The sequence below is a fragment of the Halichoerus grypus genome, chromosome X (assembly GCF_964656455.1).
Source record: "Halichoerus grypus chromosome X, mHalGry1.hap1.1, whole genome shotgun sequence".
NCBI classification, from domain to species: domain Eukaryota; kingdom Metazoa; phylum Chordata; class Mammalia; order Carnivora; family Phocidae; genus Halichoerus; species Halichoerus grypus.
Genome location: NC_135727.1, coordinates 96,991,723 through 97,017,559, shown reverse-complemented (window position 1 = coordinate 97,017,559; position 25,837 = coordinate 96,991,723). Strand labels below are relative to the sequence as shown.

The 25,837-nt window shown below is 39.1% G+C and overlaps 1 long non-coding RNA gene across 1 annotated transcript in view; it reads left to right on the top strand.

Moving 5' to 3' along the window:
* The window catches only part of LOC118531548 (uncharacterized), a 72,200-nt gene extending 57,974 nt beyond the window's left edge, over positions 1–14,226 (top strand). The window contains exon 5 of the long non-coding RNA XR_013444803.1: positions 13,865–14,226. This is a non-coding gene — a long non-coding RNA (uncharacterized LOC118531548). The remainder of the gene's footprint in view (positions 1–13,864) is intronic.
* Positions 14,227–25,837: the final 11,611 nt, after the last annotated feature.

Sequence of the window (25,837 nt, the reverse complement as noted above, 5' to 3'; positions counted from 1 at the left end):
AAGGGAACACACAGTCACTTCTTCATGTTTATTTCTGGCACTTCTCCCTCAGATGTCTGGGTCTGTGTCTGAACCTAATCACTGACATCATTCACAGTCTTTTCCCATGGCTCTGCGTTGACTCAGTAAATCAGCTGATGGAAATCAGTGCCGGGATGGGGGCCTCTCAACGCCCAGTCTCTGGTTAGGCTCTCTTAGAACACGCGACTGCAAGAGGTGTTATGCATGGATTTTTATTTGGCAAAATATTTTAAACTTCATCTTTTTAACATATTAAAAAAATGGTGTTAGCCCTTAAACATTGGGTTGTAGGACACTCTTAATTATCAGCTTAAGAAAAGCAATTCAAGTAATAGTAAACAGTCTAGAAGTCACATAATGCTTAGGCTTATTGAGAGAGAAGTAATAACCAGATAGATTGTGTAATGTGTGCAGGTCACTTTGATGTGCTGTTGAGATCCCTCTTCAGTGAAGGACGTGTTGCCCCAGCTGCCAGGAGAGTGTGTATATGTGTCTGCATTTTAAATATATCTACTAAGGTCACACCCTTCCCAGGGCAGCCCACATCCAATGACTAATAGATGCAGAGATATGAAGACCTAGCCATCTCAGTTCATAGGGAGACATTTCTGAAGGACTGTTTTAGCTGTGGAGCTTTCCTTGGGTTCACTGAGGCCGTCGGCAGCCTGTTACAGCTCATCTTCTCCCTGCCTGTGTCTGCTTGCTTCTACAGGTGTTAGTTCCAAGGGCACTTCTTAATAAATAGCCTACACAATAAATCTCAGAACTTGCTTCCTAAGGAACTCGACTGGCAAAACAATGCTTTGCCTACTTAGGTAGATTCTAGTTATATGCTAGCTTCATATTCACTCTGCGTGGAGCCCTGCTCTAAGTGATATTACTGTTGCCCCTCTCGTTTTGTAGATTCAGTCTCCAATTATTAATCACCTCTGAGGAAATCAGTTTGGCAGATTAGGTATAATGGCACTGAATGCTGCACTGAATTTTCGTATGTCTGTCCATCCAGCCAACCATCTAGCTAGGTAATAAAAAAGCAGGCTTTGTCAACTATTAATGTTCATCAAATATTTCACTTTCTCCCTACATTCTCAGCCCCCTTGCAGATAGGCAGTCAGGTGACTAGTTCTGGCCAATGAGCTGTGAGGGGAGGAGTCACCCCTGGGCTGAGGTGGTGAGAAGTCCAGTATGATTCTCCTGTCTCTCTTCCTCTACTAGGGGTGTTGGGAAGGATGCATGTTGCAGACAATGTGGATACAAGATGTGGAAGCTCTGACCACTTAGATTCCTGGGAGACTGTGAGAAACAGACTTTTGTTGTATTAGGATATTGAGATTGGGGGTTGTTTTTTACTTCACTCCTTATAACCAGCCTATCCTAATACACTTTATATTCACTATAAATAACATTTATGCTAAACTACTTAAGTAGATGTGTATTAAATACATATACATCCCCTAAAATATGCATTATGTATAATGTAGAATACTATATTATATATGAATTATAAAATAGATCAAATAGGCCTATTATATATACATCTACTAAATGTGTTAAATACATACAGTATACACCCCATGCCCTAGCCATGATGGCTATTAGCAGTTGATTCTTATGCTTCAAGGTTTTTTCTAAATAAAGTAAGATGTTGAAAGATTAAACATCTAGGTTGCATATGGCAATTTTGTCACCAGTGTCAAGCTTTACCCTTATTAACTAACTCCAAATCCCTAAGTGGAGTCAAAAATCCTTTCTACAAGTTTGTCTTCAACATTTTGTTCAAAGTAAAAGCTGTCTTGGATGAACCATGAGAGACAATGGACTCTGAAAAACAAACTGAGGGTTCTAGAGGGGAGGGGGGGTGGGAGGAAGGGTTAGCCTGGTGATGGGTATTAAAGAGGGCACATTCTGCATGGAGCACTGGGTGTTATACGCAAATAATGAATCATGGAACACTACATCAAAAAAAAAAAAAAAAAAAAAAAAAAGCTGTCTTGGGCTACTTACCTCCCCTTCCTCTGTCCCAAATGGTGGTTTCTTCTTGGATGAGTAGCTAATCCCTGAGAGGGCAGGAGCCTTGAAACTCCCTGCCTCTTGACAGATGCTTCCTTTTGCCACAAGGGTTGAAGTCAGACAAGAAAGAAAATCCCAGGGCCTTGTGTCCCAGAGTACAGCTCAAGCCCGAAGAGGTGCTTTTCCAATGTACTTTTCTTAGTTTCCCCACCTCCCACCATCTGGTTAACCTTTTAGCTTGACTACTATAGCAGATGTTAGCAAGCTCTACACTTATCCCCTTTTTCCACCCTGGAGGTCCCTGTGGACATTCCATATGCTTGCTAATGGCTTCCTGCATCTCTGTGCTTTCTGGAGGAGGAAGCATGCTGAAAATGTCTGCAAATTAACAACCCTAGGAGCAGTCCTTGGGTCTTCAGCTAATGGGGGATGAGAATAAATACATACTCTGGCTTTCTGGCCCCTCAGCAGGGCAGTTCTGAGGTAAGCTGTACTCAGTGTCTCAGGGGCTCCAGCTGGATTGAGCCCCAGATGCCCAAAGTGATACCTGCTCACCAATACACCCTTTATCGGCTTTCCTCCTCTCCTTGTGTCACGTCCTCAGTCTCTCACACTGCTTCCTGGGCTCATCTCTCAACTACTTGTCTTCAAATCTTGGTCTCAGGCCCCATTTTGGGAGGAATCCAAATGAAGGCAACCACAAGGAAACTTGATTGTCTACAATGTAGCAGAGACTTAGATCTCTGAAGGCCAGAACTCACAGATTCTGCCTAGACCAGGGTTTCTCCCTTACCCTGAGACATCAAGACCTGGAAGTATGTCAAAAATACTGAAATTTGGGAATGATTCTGTTTAAAAGTTCTTTAAAAGGTAGTGTAAATTTAAGTTTACCCTGTGAATAGTGCCGTTCTCTCCCCCAGAGACTAGGTGTGGAGTTATAGGCAGCTCACTAGGAATTAGTCCTACCTGGGTCACCTATCATCTATGTTTCAGTGAAGAAATTTCTAGGCAGGTTTTCAGGAAAAAAAAATTTTTTTTTCCTTGAAAGCCTTGTATTCAGTCATTCAACAAGTATTTATTAAGTGCTTGTCAAGTGCCAGGATATCACATTAAAGACACTGGATATGGTTTTGAAGGTATTAAGATGTTTTATGGGTAGTTGATAATTATGATACTTGAATTTAGAAACTTTAGGGAGATTTTATATAGTTAATTATGTTCTTTAAAGAGACTGAAAAAGAAATAGTGGCTGTATTGGTCAGGCAGATAATGTAAGTTGGCTCACTTAACACCAATTCCAATGTTGTGGTGTCTCAGGCAGAATTTTTCCATGGGATGATTGTATATTTTTATTGGCTACATTGTCCTGACTGCATTATTTCTGGCTGAGTTGTAGTTGACTGCTTTCTGGGTAAACTAGCTAGAATGAAACTGTTGTCTATAACTGAGAACCTGGAATGAGAGAATTATAAACAGCAGGTTAGTAAGGATAAACACATTGGTTTGGGTGAGAGGTATTTGGGTTAACCTATGGGAGAGGGCACAGAGTGTGTGGATTTTTGTGTCTCACATGAATGCCCACCACACAGCATCCACTACAGGTGCCTAAGATAATCTGTCCCGTGGATGTCACCAGCTTCCTCATCCACTCTAGCACCCATGATCTGCGTGGTCATGGTGGCAGCAATGGAGGCTCTACTTGGGCCCAACAACATGGATTCCCTTTCACCATGGCTGATCTAGCTGCTGCCACTGCTGAATGCCCAACCTTCCACCAGCAAAGAGCAATGCCAAGCCCTTGAAAAGGACCATTGCTTAGGGAGATCAGCCAGCCAACAGCATGTTGTCAAACTTCAGGATTTTTGCCAATCTTGTAGGTGAGAAGTGCTATCTCTGTATAGTTTTAATTTACATTTCTCTTACTATGAGTGAGGTTGAACATCTTTTCGTATCTTTGAGGGCCTTTTTAATTTCTTTTTCTCCAAGTTATCTGTGTATCTCTCTTACCATTTTTTCTGTTGAATTGTTGCTCTTTTCTTCTCAATTTTGAGAAGCTCATTATATATTAAAGATGTTTACCCCGTGATTATAAGTTGCAAATATTTTTTCCAGTTTGTTGCTTGTCTTTTCACTTTTCTTATGATGTTTTCTACCATGCAAAACTTTTTAATTTTTATTTGACCAAATTTATCTATCTTTTTTTTTTATTGCTTCTGTAATTTGAAGTGATAGGAAAGTTTTACCACTCCCAGGCTTTAAGGGACTTCACCCATATTTTCTCTTATTGCTTGTAGTTTCATTTTTTTACATTGAGAATTCTGATCTATCTGGAATTTATTCAGTGTAAGGAATAAATTGAATTTTATCTTTTACCATATGGCTATCCAGTTGTTCCAATGCCATTTATTAAAAAGTATTTCTTTTCCCATGATTGAGATAGCCTTTATCATATACTCTATCTCCATGTGCATGTGGGTCTATTTCTGGCTTTTTTGTATTCTGTTCCTTTGGCCAATTCATGTGCTGATATCATACTATTTTAAAGTCTTTTTTTTTTTTTTTTTTTTTGAGAGAGAGAGAGAGAGAGCGCTGTGCACAAGCAGGGGGAGGGACAGAAGGAGAGGGAAAGAGAGATCTCCACCCTGAGATCATGACCTGAGCCAAGATCAAGAGTCGGAGGCTTAACTTGGCTGAGCCACCCAGGCGCCCTGATATCATACTGTTTTAATTATGAAAGCTTTATGATAGGTTTTCATATTTGTTAGAGCTAGCTCTCCCTGTTGCTTTTATCTTTTAAGGGATATCTATTCTGGCTTATTTATTCTTTGAAGCAAACTTTATAATCAACATTTCTGGCTCCAGGAAAAAAGACTGATGAAATTCTATTGAGATTGTGTTAAGTTTATAGATTAGCTTACAAAGAATATCTTTATCCTGTTAAATTTTCTTATGAAAGAACATGGAATGTCTTTCTACTTACTCAGATCTATTAGGAATGTTTCATAGTTTCTTCATAAATATTTTTCACTTTTCTCATTATGCATATGCCTAGGCACTTTATTTTCTTTTATTTTGCTCTTGTAAATGGTGTCTTCTCTTCCATTTTTTCTTCTAGCTGGTTATTGATCATATGTATATATGAAGGCTTTTGGTTTCTGCATGTTAATTTAATATCCTGCTATTTAAATGCATTTTCTTCTTGTTTATGGTAGTTTTTTCACTGACATTCAAAGGCTCTAAGATGTGGGGCAGGGACAATATGGTATAGTGGGTCTTTGAATGAAAAGACCCAGGTTTGACTCTTAACTCTGCAACTCACTTTGCGATCTTGGACAACTTACTCAGCCTTTCAGTACCTCCATTCCCTTTTATGTAAGTGGGTATAATGGCAGTAGCTACATTAAGGATTGTTGTGTTTAGTGAGGTAATTGCCCCAGAAGATTTAGTTCAGGACTTGGCACATAATAAATGTTCACTAAATGGTAGCTATTATCATTGGGTGCCAAAATAAGTAGTAAAGATAATAGATGCTATGAGGGGTCTCTGGAGGAGGGTGTACTTAAGCTGGTTTTTTGAAAGCTGTGTAGGGTTTGAATAGACAGAGGGTAGAGGAAGAAAGAGACTTGCCAGGTAGGAGGGAAAAGATCTTTAAAATCTAAAAGGTCATGCCAAAATAGAAGTTGATTTTAATTTGTATTTTTAAAGAGGTCCAACTGCCTTTTTTGGCCAACTGCCTTTTAAAAGCATCGTTATTTAAAATTTGATCTGCTTTCCTCATTACATTTTGCAGAATACTTGAATATGAATAACATCTTTTATTACGCATATGAGAGAAAAACATTTTGAATCAAATCCCATGGTCTCTGTCTTTGAGGCCTCTACTGGTTTTTCCATCCTTTATAGTTTTTTTTTTGGTCTAGTTGCTGTTTTGCATTTTAATTTGACCCTGCCTTTTATTTATTTGCACCTATTACCAGAATGCTTTTCTAAACTAAATATTTTGCAGTGTTTGCTATTCAGCATTTGATGAATGTTTATTACTGTAATTCATTGTTCAGAAAAATGTACCATATCCCACATCAATCATTACACTCCATTATCCATGGGGTCTAAACCGTTTCACAGTCATTAAATGAATATGTTATTTGGGAATTAAATCAGTGGGAAGAAAGGGAAAGGGCAGCCAAAAGTGGTAGGGTGGGCAGTGGTGAGGCTTATGCGGAGCACTCCTTTCCCTGCAAGGAAACACATAAAAGCCTCAGACTTTCCCTTCCTCTACCTCCCCTTTCTGCACCCCTTTCCTCTAGTAAATGTAGTAGAAACTTGCATCAGTCTGTCTTCCAGACTAGTGTGGGGAGAGTGGAGAGTGCCTGAACAAATATCTATGGGACATATTGATTGTCTTAGGTTGCGTTGTCTAAGAAGACTTCCAAATCAAGAATTTGAGTGCCAGTTGTTTATCTGGGAAGTGAACCTAGTAAACACCAGTGGGGTAATGGGGAAATGAGGCAGGAAGGGAAAGGAAGCCAGTAAAGGGTATGTCATTGTTAAGAACTGTAAAGAGCCATTTGTTCATTTAACATATTAAAAATAATAAATGCTTACTGGAGAAATTCCAGAAAAGATATATATGTATAGAGATTATTACATATATAATATAAGTTTTTATTTGTTTAAGTAATCTCTACACCCAATGTGAGGCTCAAACTCAACAACCCTGAGATCAAGAGCCGCATGCTCTACCGACTGAGCCAGCCAGGCACCCCATATTATATGATATAAATGTCAAGAACTGTGAAGGTTCTGAGGTTTTACCCTATTTGTAAGCTAACAGTTGGAGATTCCTGGGTTAGAGGGAAAGGGATGTGTCATTCGTGGCCCAGCAGGCAGCCCCTATGACTCACAGGATGGTGGAGAATGACCCAGGTAGATATCGTACATGCAGCATCTCTTCCGGACTGGGGCGGCTCCCCTCTTGGTGGCACTTCTGGCCCATTGATTGTTCCACCACACCCAGTTGCCAGAGCCAGTCCTGACCAGAATGTAGAGTTGGCTTTAGTTGGCAACCTCCTCTTCTCCAGTCTTTCCCCAAGGTGGTTCTGTCTCCATCTTCCCCAGCAGAAGATGGGTCCACATTTTCATGTGTCTTGATCTCTTCTTTTATTTCCAATGCAGTCTGCTTTTGTAAACTCTTCATTCGTATTAGGGAGGAAATGGCTGGGAGCAGTCATGTTAACATTGGAACTGGGATGGATGTCCTAAAACTAAAGATATAAACACCCTATCTGGGGAGACTTCAGATATCAGATGGTAAATGGAGGAAGCTATGGGATGGAGGGAAAATGCCCACTTCATTAAGGCTGAGATTTCCTGGATGATCCTCAGGTTGCCTGGGAAGGTCAGCATCCTGCTCTGAGTGCAGCCCCCCAGGTCTTGCGAAGAAGAGCTTATTAACATCCCAGGAGCCTCTTACCATTTCCTCTGATGCAGCTCTATACTAAGTCACTTTGATTTTTTTGGTAACATCCACAAGGGACCAATAATCTTCCTACATTTACATTTTATCCATTTTCCTCTTCCTCCTCTCTAAATGAAAACGAAATTCACTTGTTTCAGATAAATGAGTCACAGCATGAACAAAGAACAGAGACTCCATTCTTCCTTTATCCCAGAACATTCTAATGAGAGGCCTGCCCCCATTTCCCACAATTCCTAGCCAGCTACTTCAGAGGATAGACAGTCCAATGTAGGTTATAGAGCTGTGATCGGTTAGCACTACCCTCAAGGCCAGGGAGCAACATGGGGTAGGAGGGACCTCAGGTTCCTAAGAAGTGAAAAGATCCCCCCTGGGGCTTTATTCCATATGTCTAAAATGAGCACTGTGGTACACACTCCTGAGCTCAGTGTCTTTCCAACCTTGCTGAGATCTATCAGAATGTCATTCACTCCACTGTTCTTTTCTCCAGGCTCCCTCTGGGCAAAATAAATGAATGAATGAATGAATGTATATATATACACACACATATATATATATTCCATTTTCCAATGCCTTTTCGTATCCATGAGATAATTATTTAGGGCACTTAGCACCTTGCTATCATTACTATTGTTAATGTATCCTGTAATTGTTCAGAAAAAATCTGATGGTTTCAAAAATATGTCTTTATCTGGGGCACCTGGGTGGCTTAGTCGGTTAAGTGGTCAAGTCTGGATTTTGGCTCAGGTCATGATCTCAGGGTCGTGGAATCGAGCCCTTTGTTGGGCTCTGCACTCAGCATGGAGTCTGCTTATCCCTCTCCCTCTGCTCATCTCCTAGCGCTCTCTCTCTCTCACTCTCTTGCTCTCTCACTATCTCTAAAATAAATAAAATCTTAAAAAATATGTCCTCCTCTTTTGACATTTATCTTTCTCTGACTTGCATTAGTTATCTGTGGACATTTCTAATCATGTCTTCTAGACTGTCAGAGGTCAAGTCTTATGCATCTTTATATCCCAGGCAGTACTCTGCTCTAAACTTAATAAGTGCTCAATTAACATTCATTTAGTTGAATTCACATTTATCTTTCTTTCTTTCTTTCTTTCTTTCTTTCTTTCTTTCTTTCTTTCTTCTTTCTTTCAGAGAGAGAGAGGTGAGGGAGGGGCAGAGGGAGAGAGAAAGAGAATCTTAAGCAGGCTTCATGCCCAGCACAGAGCCCAACATGGGGCTCCACCTCACAACCCTGAGATCATGACCCGAGCTGAAATCAAGAGTTGGATGCTTAACCGACTGAGCCACCCAGGCACCCCAAATTCATATTTTTCAAATGAGGTTTTAGAGAGGTTAAAAGAGTGTCCCAAGGCTAGTATATTACTTAGTTTCTGGTCAAGAACATATAAAGTACTGTAGATATTTCCAGCAGAAAGGGCTTTAATGCAGGGGATGGGTTACAAAGGGGTTAGAAGTGTTAAAGGAGTTAAAAGGGTTGGTGTGATTCAGAGACAAGGAAACTGCTACTATTCTAGGGAGAGAGGGCATTGGCCAGAATCAGGAAGCTCCTACCCCCTGAGGACTGGAACTCATAAGCCCATACTTACTATTGACATTACCTGAACCACTGCTGCCACAGCTACTCCATGAACAGAATTTCTCCTACCTTCTTACTGCCTTCTAATCTGACTTGACTGGCTCCTGTTGTTAGAACCTAACCAGAACGCACCGGCAAAGGAATCTGGGAAATGTGGTTTGTACGCTGTTAGCCCCAGTGGTAACAGGGAAGGTGAGTGTGGAGCTGAAGTTCAACAGACAACATCTGGGATAGATGATTGGGCTAGTGCTGATTTCACTGCACCCTCTGCAGTGGGAGAAGTCTGCAAGAGAGAAGTGAAGTCCCATACCAGAACTTTGCAGTGGTCCCACCTTTGGGTCTGAGGAAGGAAGTGTCTGGCAGTTGTCAGCCCTGTGACTCCCTTGGAATAGCAGAGCCATGTGCAGGGGCAGAATTCCCTCATCCTCATCCAAACAACAGTCAGTGGTGCCTCCCTTACATGAGAGCCTACAACTCTGTGGTGAGTCATTATCTCTTTCCTCAGAAGTTCATCACTTCAATTAAGAGGCAGAAAGAAAAATGGCAGATGGGAACCAAGCAGGTACAGCAACCCCAACCTATTGAGAGTTCAGACCACTTAGGAATCATAGTGGTTGTCTACTTTGCTCCCTTTCTACCATCTCTGAAACTGAGAAGGTTGGCATTTATTGAGTGAATCTGAGCTGTGGAAAAGCCAGATCTGATCCCACACAGATTTATTGACCAGAATTACCCCATCTAGCTGTCTTCAGATACTGGCTAGTGCTTCCCTTGACACTGCGTGTATGAACATGGCTTAGTGGAACCAATTCTTTCTTGCTAAGGCTGGGGCAGGGAAAACAACCGGGTATGGTTGCCCTGGCATTGCAAGCAGAGGTGGATTTCCCTTTCTGTCCCTTCTGCCGCCCCATCTCGCAACCAGAAATGTCCCATTCTGGCTTGTCAGGAGAGAAAAAGGATGCATGAATTTGTTTGGCAGTGTCTTTAGTCTATCTGATATTAATTTTTGTGTGTGGTGTAAGATAGGAGTTCCATTTATTTTTCTTTTTATATGCAGGTATCCAATTGTCTCAGACCATTTATTGAAAAGTGCACCCTTTCTTACGAATCTGGAATACCATCTCTGCTGTATATCGTGTGCATGATTGCGTAGACCTATTTGTAGGCTTTCTACGCTGTTCCACTAGTCTCTTTGTGGTATAATACCATCCTGCCTTAATTACTGTATCTTTATATTGACTTTTTATCTGGTAAGGCAATACTCATTGCCTTGTTATTCAGGAGTAATTTAGATATTCTTGTCTATTTGCATTTTCATAAATTTTGGGATCAGATTCTCAGGTTCCACAAAAATATGTCTTGAGGTTTTGATTGGGTTTGCATCAAATCTATAGATCATTCAGGTGAGAAATGACATCTTTATAATATTAGTCTTCTAATCCATTGAGCACAGTGTATTTCTCAATTCATTCAGATCTTTATATCTCCTAATAAAATTTTATAATTTTTTCCATAGAAAATCAAAACATTCTATTTTCTTTAATGTTCCTTGAGATTGAGATAATATCTCCTAATAAAATTTTATATTTTTTTCATAGAAAATAAAAAATTCTATTTATTATATTATATTATATATGTTATATATATAATATTATATATATATTATGTTATATTATTATTATATATTATTATTATTTATATATTCTAGTTTATATTATTCTAGTTTTATTGAAGTATATGTATACACATATATTTTGGTTTCAGGGAAGTATGATAGGATGATTAATAAAAGATTTTTCAAACTTAAAAGTACATTACATTTGCGTAATTTTTGTTGGGGGGGAGTGAAATGGAATTATGACTTCTAGGAGAGAAAGAAACTGCAATATATCCAGCTGTTAAAGAACTTGTTCAAGTTTTTTTAAAGATGTGCAATATTGGATATTAAAGAACTAAAGAATTTAGAATCCATTGGATACATTGAAAAAGTGATGTACATATTATTTTTAAATGTCAATTTTAATAATATATTAGAAATTATATCCTGTGGTGGAAATTGCTTGCTTTCCACCAAAATCCATTCTCTTTATTTTTGTAACTGAGATATGGATACCCAACAAGGGACTAAATTTCCTAATCTACCTTGAAACTAGATGTGACAAGATAGGACTGAGCTCTCATCAGTGGAATTTGAGCAGAAGTAATGAGTATAAGTCTATTGCTTAAAAGATAATTCCTGGCCCTGAATGACCCTTCCTTCTTCTGTCCCACTGGCAGGAATGGAAATGACTTACAGTGACCTTGGAAGTCTCATATAGAAGATGGCAGATCTGTCATCAGCCTGGGCCCCTGTCTGATTATACAGAGACCTTAGAACCCTCAGCTCAGAATGTGACATGAAAGAAATAAACTTCTTTGTTTTTTAAGCCTCTGAATTTTAAGGGACTTCTTTGTTACAGCAGCTAGGACTTCCTTAACTAATACAGGAATCGGTACTATGAAAGTGGAGCACTACTATGACAAAAACCTAAATTTTTCAGCATTTGCCTAATGCCTAGATAGCAAATGATGAAGAAATAAATAGTGCTAGTTAGAAGGCTAGTGTCCCCTAGACAACTGGTACATTTGTTACCTATGTTAACTTGGAAGGCAGACCACATGCCTACCAAGCCAGTAGATCTAGGGCAAGAGCCAGAATGCTAATGTGTGATGGTTTCTTCTTACCACCTTAGGAAAAGATGAGTTCAGATAAGAAATAGCCAGTTTGCAAGCAGAGGTGGAAGAGAATGGAGAGAATCTTTATATTAAAAGCCTTAAAAGCCTCACAAGGTTGGAAAATCCAACTGCTTCTGGACCCAAGAAATAAGTCTCTTTCTCAAAGTTTACTTAAAGACTCATTAAAACCTTTATGTCAAACATTAAGACAAACAATGGATCCATTATGGAAGGAAGAATCAGATTATGGTAATCACCCATCTTCCCATCAAATTTATTGTTTCTGATGGCAACAAGTTAGCTGACATTAAGAGATGAGAACATGAAGACAATCAGAGTAAAGCAGGCCTAAGAATTATGTCCAGGAAATTACTTTGGTTGTAGATACTGGCACATTAAAGTGATTGGAAGCAAACTAAATAGACAGCCACTTTCATATTTCATCAATTCTTTTATTTTCTTTCATTTTTTTGATATATAAGTGACATATTGCACCACATAAGTTTAAGGTGTACAGCATAATGACTTGACATACATGTTGTGAAATTATTACCACAGTAAGTTTAGTTAACATCCATCATCTCATATAGATTTAAAAAAAAAAGAAAAAGGAAGGTTTTTCCTTATGATGGGAACTTTTAGGATTTCCTCTCTCAGCAATTTTCAAATATACCGTACGGCCGTGGTAACTATAGCCATCATGCCGTACATTACATCCCTACTACTTATTTATCTTGTAACTAGAAGTTTGTACCTTTTGACTATCTTCAATTCCCCCACCCCCTACCCCCTGCCCTGGTAACCACAAATCTGATCTCTTTTTCTATGAGTTTGATTTTTTCTGTTTTTGTCTTGTTTTGTTTCTTAGATTCCACATATAAGTGAAATCATGCAGTATTTATCTTTCTGTGACCTATTAGCATAATGCCCTCAAGATCCATCCATGTTGTCAGAATGACAGGATTTCCCTTTTTATGGCTGAATAGTATTCCATCATGTGTGTATATGTGTGTATGCCACATCTTCTTTATCCATTCATCTATTGATGGACACTTACTTAGGTGGTTTCCATCTCATGGCTATTGTAAATAATGCTGCTATGAACATGGGGGTACAGATATCTCTTTGATTCATCAATTCTAAGACATGCTTTTTTTACATTTTAACATTCTAGAAATTAGGAGTGACTTACAATCCCTGTTTGTCAAGCATCTGTCCTTATGTATTTGTAGTTCTCAAAATATGCAGGAATTTGGCCACAGTAATTCACATTGCCATCACTTCAGTTGAGTTATCACACTGTTGATACTACATGTTAAATTCAGTTGCCATTTTAAATGTTTTCAAAAATATTATGCCATTATTTGCCATTGAAATGAAAAATTGTTGTATTTGCAAAAGACACAGGACAGCACAGCATAAATTGGTATTAATAAAGGTTCAAATTCTTCTGGTAGGATCAAGAAGTGCCAGCATCAACATTTGCAAAATGGGTGCCAATGGTTTGGGAAATCTGAGAGACAATAGTGGAGTGTTAAATAATGTATCATTACCAACCCTCTAGGTGACACAGAGGGTACTAATGTTTGGAGAAACTTGGAATAGCAAGAATGAGGTTGTGAAAATTATACAACTCCCAAGAAGAGTATTTCCCCAACTTCTTCTTCACATGTGATCATGGGGTATAATGGACAAAGAAGAAACTCCCAGAGAGCAAAGCCAGGTCCTCTAGAGGATAGTGGTCATAGGAATTCTCCCCATCATCAGAATTAGGGCAGATAGATAGGTTAGTCAAGAAATTTAATCTACTGTCAGAGGTGGGAGTCTCTGCTTTACCTATTAGTGGGCTTTATAGTCACTATGGATTGATGACTATTAGTGTTTCTAATTCTTCCTTTTTCCAAATAGGAGTTTCAGTATGGTTATTCTGTTCCCACATTACCACTGGATTTTGGGTAGGGAGGGAGCAGATAACTTGTCTTTTTGTTTCTAGATCTATAGACCTGAGGAACCACACTCATTAAATTCCTTTCTCTCTTCTTCCATAACAATAGAGCCATCGCTATGATATGGCTGCCTGGCCTGGGACCACATATCCCGGTCTTCTCTGCAGCAAAGTGATGGCCATGTAACAAAGATTTCACCAATGGAATGTGAGCAGAACTGATATAACTTCAGCTTCTCTTGCTTAAAAGAAATCCTTGGCCCTAGGATCCTGCTCTTTCTCTTTGTTGGCTGGAATAGTAACTAGAATTACTTTAGAAGCCATGTGTCAAAGATAGCAGAACATCCTACTCAGCCTGAATCTTGGAACCAGAATAAAAGAAAGAAATAAACTCCTCTGTTCTTTAAGCTACTAAATATTGACTGTTTGTTACAGCACCATAGCCTTTAACCATAGCTAATACGTGTAACTTACAACTGTTTAAATTTATTATGAAAAATATTAAATAACTTCCAACTGTGTGAAAAGGTAAGTAGTTTTTGTTTTGTTTTGCTTTCTTTTCTTTTAAGGGATTCACAAGCAACAAAGTTTAAAGACTCCTGGGGTAGTTCCTACTTGATTTCTGCTTCTTCACCTTCTAGTCACTCAGCGACCTATTATATTCTTGTTCCCTTCCTCTCTAAAAAGAGAGTATACGGATTCCAAACAGGTTGATGTGTTAATCACTCTAAAACCTCTAGATATATCAAATGCCTTCCCCACCCATAGTTCCTTCTAAGGGAACTTACCCTATCTTCAGTTCCTATTGAGAGAGCTGCCCCATATTTGGTTCCATGTGACCCAGTGCACCCCTCTTCTCTACCATTGCTCATGGTCACAGCTGACTGGGCCAGGGTGGGCACCTGTCCAGTGAGCAGCCAGTCCATAGGCAGGTCGGGAAACTCTGCTGTAGCCTGACTCAAAAAGCCAAACTGGCTCTATCATATTACCTCTTTTTTAGAAGATGTGAAGTAGATGGCAAAGGAAGCTGAAATTGAGCGTATGTGTAAAGAAAGGCCATGAATTAGTGCTGGGACCATTCAGGACAGATCAAACTCAGGTCGCAAAGAAGCAGAAACTGTGAATTGGCAAAAGCTAAGAGGTAGAAAAAAGCTATATAGAATAGAGGAATAAAGTAAACCAGAGAGGGCATTTCTGTCTCATGTATGGCATCAGTTATCCTAGTTATTTTAAAAACTACAAACAGATGGGAATTCTGGGTAAAATGTAACAAATATCCCCTAAAATGCATAGTTGAGGTAAAGTAGGTAAATCTGGGAGGGAAGGGAGGAGCAAAGAGAAAGACAAAACCAAAGTGGTAAGCGTGTGCTGATGTTTTGTGCTGATGGAAGCTTTTATTGTTCTCAGCAAACAAGAAGCATGGTGGGGATGAGAGATAAAGAGCTCCCTCAGTGAAAGGATGGGCCATTATTCTATCCGCCAACAAAGGGACATCACGAGGATACTTGTCAATCTAAGCTTGACAATTGTTGGAGCCCCCAAGTGGGACCTGAATCAGTTGGGGAACGCAGATTAACAGTGTCTCCAATGTGGCCTCCCAGACAGCTGGTACACCTTAAGTTCCCAATTCTGTTTGAATAATTGAGTTTAGTCCTCAGTTTTGGAAAGCCAATCTGAGGGCAGTTATCCAGTCTGTTCTATTTGTCCACACCACCAGCCAAATGACATTTGTCCACCCTGTAGAATGAGTCAAGGCTATGGGAATGAGCTTGGGGAAAACATCTGGAGGTGCTGACAGGTGTTTGGTACGAAAGTTTAGCAGCTTGGGTCCTCCCCCACTGTTGCTGATAGACTTCTCAGTAAGATTAAGGACAATGGTGATCAAATTGTCATCAGAGCTATCTGGCAAGGACAGCAGACCCAATAGTCAGTTAAATTATAAAGTACACAAGTAAAACAGTTGTGGAAAGCTACAGCGGGGCATTTTCCCTCATACACCCAAGGCTCCAGGGGCGGTTCTAAAAGAGAAAAGGTCATTAACGTCCCTCCCTCCTCTGCTGGTGGTGTTGCTCCCCTCCACCCCCACAAAATTGTTTTGGCCCATTCCAGCAGCTGTAACTTCACTTTTTTCCAATCATCTATTATTCATACCCATACCTTTTGTCCATAAGAGTCAGGTGCAAGAAGGACAAGGATGTTTTTAGAAAACTTATAGAGACCCCGTTATATCCCCCACTTTAGCCCATGTGGGTCATGATGGGGAGATTCCGTGAGCAATGTACTCAACCAAGTGGTCATTACCTTGACGATCTAGACCACAGAAGTCTAACAAGAGAATCCAGATGGCCGAACCAGAATTAAGTTTTAATCCCCTGGGCCTGCCACCTAGAGAGTGTACCAACCAGGCTGGCTTGGGGTTGCCATTAGGAAAAGAAAAAAGCATCATGCCGAGAATTGGGCAGGATGGAATCCTGAATTTTCAAAATAGGTCTCTATGAGCCCCACCACTTTTGTTTTGATCATTACCCAGGAAGTAGCTGAGAAGGGAAGATCCCTTTTTGGGAACAACTGTATTCAATGACCAAACTGCCTTACTAAGATATATAGACCGGGAGGAGGTGAGGGAAATAGAAATCTTTTCAAGTCAGTTTTTGAGGAAGCTTGTCAAACCCCACAATACCGATGCATGTGGATGGTAGGGCGCATGGAAGAACCATTGAATACCTTGACAATCAGCCCATTGTGTGTGGCTTTTGCCACAAAAGGGGCATTATTGTCGGCCTGCAAATGGTCTGGGAAGCTGATCACATAACCTAGATTAGCTTCAAGGGCCACAGTAATTTGTTTGGATTCAGCTGATCAGACTGGAACAGCAGAGGAGTAGCCTGAAAAAGTATCAACGGCAGTGAAGCCCTACTGATAGGCCCGAGAAAGGGTCAAAGGCCCAGTGCGGTTAATCATTCAGGAGCAGGTAGAGTTAGCACCCCATGTAATATGGGCTCCCTCATTGTGAGACAAAGGGGTCAGCTTTTGGCAGTTGTCACAAGTCTGGTATGCAATGGTAGCCTCTGCAGATCAGAAACATAAGCTCCTTTATTTTGTGCCCAGTCTGTGAGAGTGGATGTTTTGCCATGTCTGATCTAAGCAGCAATGATGATAATCTGGGCAGTGCAGGCTTGATTAGCAGCTTGATTTTCATTGGTCTCATCAGAGAATTGGCCTTTCCATTGGCATCCACGTGAATAACCCAGCTGGTTTGATCAGAAGTCATGATTTGTTTCTACTGTACCTGGGCCCCAAGAGGGGTGTCCTTAATCTATAGTTTTCCAAGTGGCAGACCAAGCAACTAGGCTATTGGCAGTAGCCAATAAGTCAGTAAAAATCTGACAAGGTTAATCAAAGGGAGCATCGGTCAGAGCTATGAGAATGGCCTGGAGTTCTGCCCACTAAGTGGAGCCACGTTCATTTTTGGTTCTGCATAGCTGGTGATGAGGTTGATTAGCTGCAGCAACCCAGTGACACCATTGGGTTTAGTTTGAGCCATCAGTGAACCAGGCCTAGGCATTAGAGGAATTTCTGTGAATCAAGGGTCCCATTGAGCCAGTGACTCGGCTTCAGGCAACGGAGTAGGGGATAAATTATCCCCCAAATGATAACTGTCACTTTTTCATGTAAAGTTGAGATGCTGCTTGTGCCAGGCCAGCTGCTTTCTTGAATATACCATTTCCTTTTGACAACTGAAGCTTAATGGGCTCATTTCACCTTGTTAGTCATCAAGTTTGAGTCAGCCCACCCCAAAATGGGGATATTGGGCTGGAGAGTCACAAGGCTTCTATGGGTCAGATGTTTAGTTTTGACAAGAGCCCAGTAGCAAGCTAATAGCTGCTTTTCAAAAGGGCTGCTTCTAGTAGCCATGTCAGGGAGGCGACTAGTCCAAAACCCCGAAGGGCATTTCTGGGTGGAGGCTGCCTCTCTTTGCCAGACTTCAATCAGCAAAATCATGATCATTAAGTTTATGGGACCCTAAAGACAGAGAGCATGCCATAGCTTGCAGGGCAGCTTCAAACGTGATCTGTTTGTATAAGCCCCACTCAAAGGATGCTGATTAGCAGGTTAGCTAATATAAAAGACCAAGTAGCATGCCTGGGTGAACCACATACTCCCATACCCGAAGAGTCCAATAAGGTGCTGGGCTTTCTGTTTGGTTTGTAAGGCCAAAGAGACAGCAGTTTTCCCATGACCACCAGAGGAATTGAATGTTATTAATGCACCCACATAGTTCCAAGAGATTTTGCTTGTTGAACAGGCCCCTAAATTTTGTCTGGGTTTATCAGATCCTCTTCCTGGCTACCCGCATGGTGTAATAGCACCACCGTCAAGGTCATTGAGACTGAGGCTTCTGACTTGCCAACAAGGTATCATCTATATAGTGAAAGCTTGGGATATCAAAGGTAGAGGAACTCATGCCAAATCCTGACTCACCAACTGGTGGCAAATGGCAGGGGAGCTTAGGTATTCCTAGGGGAATACTATAAAAATATATGGGAGGCCTTGCTACATGAACGCAAGCTGATCTTGTTCCTCAAGTGTCAGTAAGATGGCACAGAGGGTATTGGTAATGTCTACGATAACATACCAAGTGTCATCAGCCTGTATGATGGATTCAGTTGCAGTCACAATGTCTGGAACAGCCAGGGCTATGGGAGCAGCAGTTGAAATCAGTTGGCAATAATCTGCTATAAGCTTTCAACTCCTTTTAGTCTTTTTTTACTGCCTTAGAGGGCTGTTGTATTCAGATATTGCATTGCGGTTTTGATTTGCATTTCCCTAGTGACTAATAATGAACATCTTTTCATGTGTTTATTGGCCATTTGTATATTTTTCCCCAGCTTTATTGAGGTATAATTGACAAATAAAAATTATATATATTTAAGGTGTATAATGTGATGATTGATATATATATATACATATATTGTGAATTGATTACTGTAATCAAACTAATAAACATGTATCACCTCACATTGTTACCTTTTTTATGTGTGGTGAGAACACATTTTTTTTTAGTTACATTAGTTTCAGATGTACAATTTAATGATTTGATGAGTTTATACATTATGCTATGTTCAAAAGTATAGCAACCATCTGTCCCATTACATCACTATTACAATATCATTAACTGTATTCCTTACGCTTTGCTTTTTATTCTCGTGACTTATTCATTCCATAACTGGAGGCCTGTATGAGAATGCTTTTAAGATCTACTTAACAAATTTCAAGTATGCAAAACAGTATTATTAGCTATAATCACCATACTCTATATTAGATCCTCAGAATTTATTCATCCTATAACTGAAAGTTTGCACCCTTTGACCCACATCTCCCCATTTTTTCAACCCTAGGCCCCTGGCAAGCACTATCCTACTCTGTTTCTGTAAGTCTGACTTTCTTAGATTCCACATCTAAGTAAGATCATACAGCATTTGTCTTTCTGTGTCTAGCTTAATTCACTTAACATAATGTCCTCCAGGTTCATCCATGTTGTAACAAATGGCAAGAATTCCTTCCATTTTATGGCTGAATTATATTTGAGTGTGTGTGTGTGTGTATCATATTTTCTGTATCCATTCATCTGTCAGTGAACACTTAATTTGTTTCCGTGTCTTGGCTATTGTAAATAATTCTGCAATGAACATGGGAATGCAGATATCTTTTCAAGATACTGATTTCATTTCCTTTGGATATATACCTAAAGTGGGATTGCTAGATCATATGGTAATTCTATTTTTAATTTTTTGAGGAAAATCCATACTGTTTTCCATAGTGGCTGTACCAGTTTATATGCCTACTAGCAATATACAATGTTCCCTTTTCTCCACACCATTATCAACACTTTTTATCTCAACACCATCCTAACAGGTGTGAGATGATAGCTCAGTGTGGTTTTGATTTGCATTTCCATAATGATTAATGATGTTGAGCACCTTTTCATGTACAATGATTAATGATGTTGAACACCTTTCAGTGTTGGCCATTTGTAAGTTTTCTTTAGAAAAATATCTCTTTATGTCCTTTGTCCATTTTCAAATTGGGTTATTTGGTTTTTGCTATTGAGTTTTAGGAGTTCCTTATGTATTTTGGATATTAACTTATCAGATGTGTGGTTTTGCACATATTTTCTCCCATTCCATAGGTTTCCTTTCTATTTGGTTGATTATTTCTTTTGCTGTACAGAAGATTTTTAGTTTAGATTTTTAGTTCCTGGTCTTAAGAAAAAAAGCCTTGAACTTTTCACTATTGAGTATGATGTTAGCTGTCAGCTTGTCCTATATAGCCTTCATTATGTTGAGGTATATTCCTTCTATACCTACTTTGTTGAGAGTTTTTATCATGAAAGGTACTATTTTGATTACTGTAGCTTTCTAATATATTTTGAAATCAAGAAGTGTGATGCCTCCAGCTTTGTTCTTCTTTTCTAAGATTGTTTTGGCTCCTTGGGGTCCCTTGAGATTCCATATAAATTTTAGGATGAGTTTTTCTATTTCTGAAAAAAAAATCATTGGTATTTGGATAGGGATTGCATTGAATCTGTAGATTGGTTTGAGTAGTGGTAACATCTTAATGATATTAAGTCTCCCAATCCATGAACATGGAATGTGTTTCCATTTATTTGTTACTTAATTTCTTTCAGCAATGTTTTATAGTTTTCATTGTAGAAGTCTTTCACCTCCTTGGTTAAGTTAATTCCCAAGTATTTTAACCTTTTTGATGCTATCATCATGGATATTGTTTTACAATTGTTTTATAATTTCCTCTCTGGTACTTGTTAGTGTATAGAAATGCAACTGATTTTTGCATGTTAACTCTGTATCCTGCTACTTTACTGAATTCACTTATTAGTTCTGACAGTCTTTTTGTGGAATATTTAGGGTTTTCTACATATGATCATATCATCTGGAAGCAGATAATTTTCTTCTTCCTTTTTATATGGATGCCTTTTATTTCTTTTCTTTTTTGCCTAATTGCTGTGGCTAGAACTCCCAGTACTATGGTGACTAGAAGTGGTGAAAGCAGGCATCCTTGCCTTGTTCCTGGTCTTTGAGGAAAAGCTTTCAGTCTTTCACCATTAAGTTTGATGTTTGCTATGGGTTTTTTCATCTATGGCTCTTATTCTGTTGAGGTAGTTGCCTTCTATTCCTTGTTTGCTGAGTGTTTTTATCATGAAAGGTTGTTGATTTTGTCAAATGCTTTTTCTGCATCAATTGAGATGATCATGTGGGCTTCTCTTCATTGTGTTAATGTGGTATATTATATTGATCAATTTTTATATGTTGAACCATCTTTGTATTCCAGGAATAAATGCCATTTAGTCGTGGTGTATAATCTTCTTAATATACTGCTGAATTAGGTTTGCTAGTATTTTGTTGAGGATTTTTGTATCAGTGTTCATAAGGGACGTTGGTTTTTAGTTTTCTTGTAGTGCTTTGTCTGACTTTGGTATCAGAGTAATGCTGGCCTCATAGAATGAGTTAGGAAGTGTTCTCTCCTCTTCAACTTTAGAGTTCTTCTCTAAATGTTTGGTAGAATTCACCAGCAAAACCATCAGGTCCAGGACTTTTCTTTGTTGGGAGATTTTTGATTACTGATTCAATCTTCTTACTAGTTTTAGATCTATTTTATATCTCTTTTTAGGTGAAGTCTTTTCTAATCTTTTGCTGATTTATTACTTGGATTGTTAGTTTTACTGTTGGGTTGTATGAATTTTTTACATATATTCAACATTCAAGTCCTTTGTTAGATAGTTGTATTGTGAATATTTTCTCTCAGTCTGTGGCTTGGCTTTTTATTTTCTTAACACCATCCTTTGAAGAGCAGACATGTTGATAAAGTCCATTTTACCAAATGTTTTTCTGTTATGGTTGGTGTTTTTTTATTTCCTATTTAAGAAATCTTTAATTATCTTAAAACTGAGAAGATTTTCTCCAATTCTTTTTCTAGAAGTTTTATAGTTTTAGCTCTTATGTTAAAGTCTTTGAGCCATCTCAAGTTAATTTTTGTGTATGATATCGGCTAGAGGTCAAGGTTCACCTTGTTCCACTTGTCTTTTTTCCCTCTACCCATCTTGGGTTCATTGGCTGAGTCCTATAAATGAGACTCACAAAAAACAGATTAACAAGGGAAAAACAAGCAGAAGTTTATTAGCATGTGCATCATACATAAACATGGGAGCACTCAGACAGAGATGAATAACTCAAAGGGGTGGTTAGAACTTGGGCTTATATAGCATCTTCACACAAGAACAATAAATTTTTAGAGAAATAAGACAAAGGAAAAAGACTTTGGGTTTCTAGGGGGGCAGATTGTAGGAAGGCAATTAAATGGGGGGAACTAATGGAAGATAATGGCTAGTTAGTAAAGTTTGGTGTATGGATTCCTTTGGCCCTTTCTCTGGGCTGATAGGGGTCTAGACTTGTTTCTAGTGATTAACTTTTATTCTTCTTGGTAGAGAGGGAAGAGGGAACAGCTTTACAAATTTGTATCCTGCTTGTAGGCAAATAGCAGTTAGGCTTTTCTTGTATCTGTTTCTTCTCAATTGCCTTCAACTCAAAATGATCTTTATATCACAGTGGAATATTTCAGAGTGGCATATTCTGCTACCCTTCAGCACTTAGCATTTATATTATAATTGCCCTTCACATATTTTGTTCCCTGCACTTTATCCTGATGTCTTCAAGGGTAGGAACTATTTCTTTTTATTAGAGTTCAGTATCTGAAACACAGTAGGTGCTGAATTGAACTTTAAATTATTGAAGTTAAAATTTTTTGCACTTTACCTTTGCTCAACAAATGTCAGAAAACGAGCATCCAAAGGAAATTATTCTTTGTCACTAGGCTCTAGAGCCCATGGTCCCTAATCCAGTCCTTTATTCATACATTTTTCATTTTGTATTATATTTGTGTGAGCAGGAATTCATTGGTAATCTCTGACAAACTGGTTTGCATTACAGCAAATTGTATTCCCACTCTGAGATTATTTGCATTTAAAAGTGAAGGCTGAAGAGGAAAATTCCTTTCGCCAAAGAGGAATTCCAAGCATCTGTGGCTAGCCAATGGGGTGAACTTTTTTTGAAGGGGTTAGAAACTGTTTGGGGGAGAAACTATCAAATCATCCATAGAAGGAAGTGATTTTATTTTGGTCATAACTAGCAACAAGAATGATCCTGAAGTCTTGAACGAAAGTCCCTGAAGAGGCTTGAATTTGGAAAGACAAGTTGGGTGAAAACACTAGCAGTTAAAGAGTTAAAGAGAAAATATGCTTCTGCCAGCAATTCCTGGGATTCTGTCCAGACAGCATGCTGTCAGCAGCATCAGCCAGCAGGAACGCATAATCTTCCACCCTTTGGTTTTAGTGGGTAATATTAACTAAGAAAACACTCCAGATTTTTCATGTTCATATGGTATAACTCACTCACTTCAGACATGGCCATTTATCCAATAGTTACCTCCTACACTTGGGAAATTTTCTTTTTTTTTTTCTTTTCTTTCCCTTTCTTTCTCTCTTTCTCCCCCTCCCTTCCTTTCTTTCTCTCTCTCTGTCTTTTCTCCTTTCTTTCTTTCTTTCTTTCTTTCTTTTTCTTTCTTTCCCCCTTCCTTCCTTTTTCTTTCTTTCTTTCTTTCTTTCTTTCTTTCTTTCTTTCTTTCTTTCTTTCTGTACAGTATGCAATTCAGGATGCCAACCAGCATCTCCCAGGACAAAAAGGCAGCTTTTCAGACTATAAGGTCACTTTTCTTTTGTTACAATCATTCTTTGAGTCAAAAGGGCATAGTGACTCAGGTTTTAAGATTTCTGAAATTAAACATACCACCTAATTCTTCCCCCGACCCTGAAAGTCTCTTATTAAATTGATGGTCAACTAGTGACTTATGGTATCTTAGAATGGAGGAAAAACATGCCATGGAAATGCCCTCCCTGTCATTTCCTTTGTCCTGGTGAGAAGAATGCTCCTTGGATCAGGAGCCCTCCCCATCCCTGCTAAGAAACAGAAAAAAAAAATCTCATGCACTACACTATAATTTAGTTCAAGTCAACAAAATTTATTAAAGATTTATTAAATGCAAATCTCCATGGTATATATAGAGCTGAATAATTTAATTCAACCAAAGCACATTGAAGCTTAAATGAAGCTGGCACTAAGGTTACAAAGAATAAATCATGGCCCCTACTTTAGCTCAGTGTGGTCAGGGAGACTGTCTATAGATAATTATAAAACAATGTGGTAAGCACTATATTGGAAGCTCAGAGGAAGAAATAATGAAAATTTTGTCTGGAGAATGAAACTTTAAGTTCCTTACAGAGCACTGTAGTAGTTTTCAAACCCTTTGCCTTATCCCATTGTAAGTAATACATATATTTTTTAAAGATTTTATTTATTTAGAGAGGGAGAGTGTGTGTGTGCTAACAGGGGGAGAGGCAAAGAGAGAGGGAGAGAGAAAATCTCAAGCAGACTCTGCACTGAGCAGGGAGCCCAACACGGGGCTCAATCTCATGACCCTAAAATCATGACCTGAGCGGAAATCAAGAGTCAGACGCTCAGTCAACTGAGCCACCCAGGCGTCCCAATAATACATATTTTTACTTGAAGTTTTGATTGAGATAATTGTGGATGCAGTTGTAAGAAATAACAGAGAGAGGGGCGCCTGGGTGGCTCAGTCGTTAAGCGTCTGCCTTCGGCTCAGGTCATGATCCCAGCGTCCTGGGATCGAGCCCCACATCGGGCTCTCTGCTCCGCGGGAAGCCTGCTTCTCCTTCTCCCACTCCCCCTGCTTGTGTTCCCTCTCTCGCTGTGTCTCTCTCTCTCAAATAAATAAATAAAATCTTTAAAAAAAAAAAAAAAAAAAAAAGAAATAACAGAGAGAGATACCGTGTACACTTTGCCCAGTTTCCACCAATGGTAATATTTTGGAAAACTGGATTATAAAATCACCATTAAGGTATTGATATTGATACAATCCACTGATACTGTTCCGATTTCCTAGTTTTACTTGCACTTGTGTATGTGTGTGTGTTAAGTTCTCTACCATATTATCACCTGTGTAGGTTCACCTATCCACCACCATAGTCAAAATACTGAATAGTCCCATCACCACAAGGATCCCTCCAATTGTCCTTTTATAATCACATTCACCTCCCCCCACATCTGTTCCTGACCCCTTGCCACCATTAATGTGTTCTACATTTCTAAAACTCTGTCATTTAAAAAATGTTATATAAATGGAATCATACAGTATAAAACCTTTGGGGATTGGCTTTTTTCATTCAGCAGTAATTCCCTGGAAATTCATCCAGGTTGTTGCATTTATCAATAGTTCATTCCTTTGGGGAAATATTACATGGTATGTAATTCCATACCATGGAAGACCACAGTCTGTTTAACCATTCGTCTGTCAAAGAACGACCAGGATGATTCTAGTTTTAGGCTATTACAAATAAAGCTGCTATGAACGTTCATGTACAGGTTTTGTGTGGACATACATTTTCATTTCCCTGGGATAAATGCCCAGGAGTGTAATTGGCTGAGTTTTATGGTAGTTGCATGTTTAATTTTTTAAGAAACTGATAATGTGGGGCACCTGGGTGGCTCAGTCAGTTAAGCGTCTGACTCGATTAAGCATCGGCTCAGGTCACGATCTCAGGTTCATGAGATCAAGCCCACGTTGGGCTCCGCGCTGCGGGTGGGGAACCTGCTTAAGATTCTCTCTCCCTTCTCCCTCTGCCCCTCCCCACCTCTAAAAAAAAAAAAGAAAGAAAGAGAAGAAACTGATAAACTATTTTCCAGAGTGCCTATACAATTTTACACGCCCACCAGCAATATATGAGTGATCTAGTTTCTCTGCATCCTCTTCAGCATTTGGTGGTGTCACAGTTTTTAATTTGTAGCCAAATTAAAGATATGTATTGTAGGTATGTGTGGAATAATAGCTCATTGTGGTCTCAATTTGTATTTCCCTAATGGCTAATGATGTTCAACATCTTTTCTTTTTTTATTTTTATTTGTCTCTTTTGTAAGGTGTTTTTTTTTTAATG